Below are 5,000 nucleotides of genomic sequence, written 5' to 3'. Positions count from 1 at the left end.
CTCTTTTTGTCATAACAGATTTCTCTGAGTGAAATTCGGGCTGCTCTCTCCAGGGAGAGTGCGTCGCTACACTGACAGCACCACCCTTTTTTTTTTCTGCCTGCAATTCTATTTGTTATCCAGTCAAAGTGGATTTTTCTGTATAATTTTGCCAAGGACAACCCTTTTGTTGCTGTGGATTCTTTATGTGCGCTAAGTGCATGCTGCACACAGGACCTCAGTTTATTGTCTCATCTAAAGGACTAGCATCCAGACCACCACTCAAGGTCTAGCGGAGGGGGAGAAAATACTGGTGATTGAATTATGCTTCCTTTGGCAATGAGCATTTCCCCATCTGTTATTGTTATGTGTATTTTTTTTTAATTAGACTTATTGTTTCAATTTCATATTCACATTAGACTAGTATATTACTTGTTAACATACATACACAATGTATGCTTATGTGTGTGTAAGTGTGCATGTGTGTAAGAGAGAGAGAGAGAGGAGAGAGAGAGAGAGTGTATACATGTGTGTTTTCAGTATGTTTTTTTCTCATGTAGTTTATTAATACCATGCTTGTGCCTGTGTGTGTGTGTGTGTGTGTGTGTGTGTAAACTTTAACATTGCCATTTTCTCTGGAAATACTTTGTCTGCCAATACCAAAATTGGCTTAAAGTTAAACATAGTATTAAAAAAATCTTCCCAGTCATACCAATAACAGGTTGTAAGTCTCCCGAATTAAGCCATATTTCTGAATCATTAACGGTTTATTTCATTGAGATGTATTCCGAAATCCGAAAATACTAAAAACCGCTTTCCACTGAGTTTGGCTAACTAGAAGGTAGGTTGTGTTCGAAGATGACGTGACCTCGTGTTTTTTGTTCACAATAAAAGGAAAGAAACAAATTCTGGACTGAACACTTACAGTGATATTAACTACATCATTGACATGTTTACTGCATATAAGATTAAAAAAAAAAAAAAAAAAGAATTACTTTTGTGCATAATAATAATAATAATAATCATGTACATTTATATAGTGCCCTTTCTCTCTAAGAGCTCAGGGCGCTTTACATGAAAGAAAAATATTACAAGTTACATAAAACATTCATGACCATTATTTCTCAACCCCCCTCCTCCCCCCCCCCCCACTCACATTCTCCCCCTCACACTCCACATACATCCAAAGTGAGCTGACATTGGTGGTGTTAGAGAACAAGGAAGCTGAGAGTGCTTATAGATAGATTTTTAAAAAGATGCCTTTTTAGTGATGAGCGAAAAGCAGAAATAGAATCAGGTGCACTGATATGATGAAGAAGGTTGTTCCAGATGTGAGGAGCAGCAAAGAAGAAAGAACGTTCACCATAGGTTCTTGTATTGACAAGATGTTTCAAAAGGTAACAGTCAGAGGAAGGACGGAGATTTCTTGCGGGGGTGTAAACACTGATAAGGTCAGAAAGATACGTATTTAATTCTCACTTCAATGGGGAGCCAGTGTAGAGTGCAGAGGTGAGGAGAAATGTGATCAGTACGTGGGACTCTGAGAGTCAGACGGACAGTGTTGTTTTGAAGAGTTTGAATTCGCTGAAGAATATTATGTAGACAGTCTATGAGAAGAGAATTACAGTAGTCAGTTCATGACAGCACAAAAGCAGAAATAAGAGTTTTAGTAGTTTCAACAGAAAGGTACTGATGGATAGAGTTGATGTGACGAAGTTCACAATTGACTATGCGTATCAGATTTACTACCTGAGCATGCATACTGAGGTTTGAGTCAAGTATGACTCCAAGGTTCGTTGCTGATTTAGAAAACTGAATTGTGGCATCACCAACCACAATAGGGGCAGAAAAAGAAGTAGATGTGAACATTCTTGTAGAGGAAATAATCATAGCTTCAATTTTGTCATCATTCAACTTTAGTTTGTTGAATGTCATCCAGGATTTAACATCGAGAATACAAACCTGCATTGACAGAATTGGACTGTGTACTTGGTTTGGTTCTGCAGACTTTTGTAGCTGAGTATCATCAGCAAAAGAGTTGTGAAGAACAGAATGGCCAGAAATGACATCAGAAAGAGGAGCAGTGTACAGAATGAACAGAACAGGGCCCAGGACAGAGCCTTGTGGCACTCCATAGGAGATCAGGGCTGGATCAGACTTAAAGTTACTAACAGAGACAATCTGGAAGTGGCTGGATAGGTATGAAGAAAAATAACTCATAACTGTTGAGTAAATCCCCAAAACATGTTCACGTCTGGAAAGGAGTATACTGTGGTCTATTGTGTCAAATGCAGCCAACAGATCAAGCAAAATTAACACAGATAGTTTAACTTATCAACAGACAGAAACAGGTCATTAACTACTTTCAACAAAGCAGTTTCATTGCTATGGGCAGATCTATATGCTGACTGAAAAGAAGAGAACATTTTGTTTCATGCTAAATAGTCTGAAAGTTGGGAGAGAACAATTTTTTCAATAATTTTGGACACAAAAGCAAGGTTGGATACAGGGCGGAAACGTCTGAGGTCATTGTGATCCAGAGTGGCTTTCTTTAGCAGGGGCTTAACAAGTGCAGTTTTTTTTATACATCAGGGAAGACACCAGAAATTAAAGAATCATTTATAATTTTTGTAAGTGCAGGCAAAACAATCTCCAAACACTCATACAGTAGTGGTGTGGGAAGAGGGTCCAGGTCACATGTTTTTGGAGCAGACTTTATCAACACACTAACTACATCTGTCTCTGAAACAGGTGTGAAAGCAACAAAAGGAACACCTTGAAATTCTTTTCCCAAGGGATGTGACACAAGTGACTGTGAATCCAACTCTTTCTTGAGGTTAACAATTTTTTTAGCAGAAAAAATTTGAAAAGACACTGGGCAGTAATGAAAATGGATAGATAGAAGGAAGCAAAGAAGATTTTGTTCTGCCACAAAGCTTATTTGTAATGCAATATAGTTCTTTGCTTGATTTAGCCTTGGAGATCTTGGTGTTGAAAAACAGATTCTTCACTTTGCGTACAAGAAAGGTAACAAAAATTCTTGGCTTTTAGGTAGACTTGTTTGTAGACAGTTAAACCAGATACCTTTCACTGTGCTTCCGCATGTCCTCTCTATCTCTTCGCTGCTAGCAATTCCTCACCAAGAAGCCCAAACCATGGACACAACACCTTCCTGCAATGAGATGCAGGGGCGTGCTTGTCCAGCGCTGCCTGAAGGGCAGTGTTGTACTGGTCAGCTGCATGCATTTTTCTTACCTTTTTCCTCCCCCAGATGGCTGGATGTAAAAAAGCAATTGTGCTTATACCCTTACCCTCGTGAAATAAAATTTCGCTCATTCGTTCGTTCTTTCTCCCTCACACACACATTCAGCAAACACACGTGCGTGCACACACACACACACACACACACACATATGCATGTACATATGCACAAGTGCTCATTGCATACTTATATAATACATCCCTCCCTCTGACCCTCCCACCACCCCCTTGCCACAACTGCACCACTCCCAAACCTTTCCATACACTTAAACACACATTACACACACATTTTTTGAGTGCACATTACACACACATTAATTTATATTTTTATATTATCAAACACAGAAATACATGTGCACACACACCTACACACAAACATAAACACACATTAGCTTGCAACACACATACTGATACTGTATGACACACGCTCACACATAGCAACACACACACACACACACATTCCTGATAAGATTAAAGAACTGAACAGTTGCTAATTTAGATTTTTTTAACAGCAGAATGTTATTGATTCTGACAAGTTATCCTTTTCAAGTTTTTGTGGTTGCTGAAAATGGAAATGCAGGTTTTTTGACTTTTCCATTCAGTATTATTATTCTAAAAGAAATTGATAGAATGTATGAGTGGGGTTTTACAAGTATTACTTTTTTTTCTTTTTTTTTAATTACCGTTTTTACCATGTACTGATGTAGGTAGTCATACTCAGTACTGCATTTTTGGAGGGTGTGCGTGCTGGGTATGTATATTTTCCTTATTTCTATAACTTAATGAATGTTGACATGGATTCCAGGATCTTAATTTTAACATGCACATAATTATGATCATCTGCATGCTATATCAAATTCTAGGGGGTTGAGGCATCGGCAGGTCTGCACATACATTATCTGTTGACCTGCGAGATCAGTTAAAATCTGTATGGTGCACTCTTAACCTGCCAGGTGCTTTGGACTTGGATTTGAACTCTGGACCCTCAAACTGAAAGTCAAACGCTTTGATAATTGGCTGTTGCACCTGTCATGTTTACTTTTAGCGTTATAAACTATATGATGTAGTATATATCTCACTGACTCAGTTCACTTGCAGACTTTGTACTGTGTTGATGCTCTTTTTCCCATTCCAATGCTAGCTTATGTGAGGGACACATGTTTACTGAAATCTAGGACATGCATCAAGCGTTTTCAAACTTTCATGGGTGAAACTGTTCCTTTCAATTAAATCTGTAGGAGCTTTTTAAATGCTGTATGTATTATATTGATCATATTTTTAAGAAATGGGGATTCTTTTTTAAACGTTTTAAAAACAAAACACCAGAAGTCTTTTCTAGAATATGGTTTAACAGCGTTTTAGTACGATAGTGGGTCTATTTTTTGTTTTTGTTTTTTTTGTTTTTTGTTTTGTTTTTTGGTGAGTGAAAGAGTTTGTGTGGAGAGGGGTTGAACACTTGTGTGTGTGTATGGGTGTGCATGCTTTTATGTACATGTGTATTCATGGATGTGTGTGTACACATGGTAAAACAATGCATGTATACACCAAATTAACAACATATTTTCTCTGTAGTCTGTTTATGCCAGTGTCTGCCTGCATGTATGCATTCATGTATTACTTGGATGGTGTCTCTCTTATTTTTGTTTTGTTTTAGTTCTGTTACTGTGTCAGGGGACAAATCTAATGTTCCATTCCTTTAACTCACCTTTTAAACTAGTTAAAGTTTAAAGTCTTTTTAACCCTTCTGTTGCCTGGAAAAG

The 5,000-nt window shown here is 37.9% G+C and overlaps 1 protein-coding gene across 1 annotated transcript in view; it reads left to right on the top strand.

The window, feature by feature from the left end:
• LOC143299149 (F-box/WD repeat-containing protein 7-like) overlaps nt 1-5,000 on the top strand; it is a 31,097-nt gene that overhangs the window by 2,690 nt on the left and 23,407 nt on the right. The gene's annotated exons all lie outside the window — the stretch shown is intronic.

The sequence above is a fragment of the Babylonia areolata genome, chromosome 24, assembly GCF_041734735.1.
Source record: "Babylonia areolata isolate BAREFJ2019XMU chromosome 24, ASM4173473v1, whole genome shotgun sequence".
In the NCBI taxonomy this organism is placed as follows: domain Eukaryota; kingdom Metazoa; phylum Mollusca; class Gastropoda; order Neogastropoda; family Buccinidae; genus Babylonia; species Babylonia areolata.
This window is presented reverse-complemented; position numbering and strand designations above follow the sequence as displayed.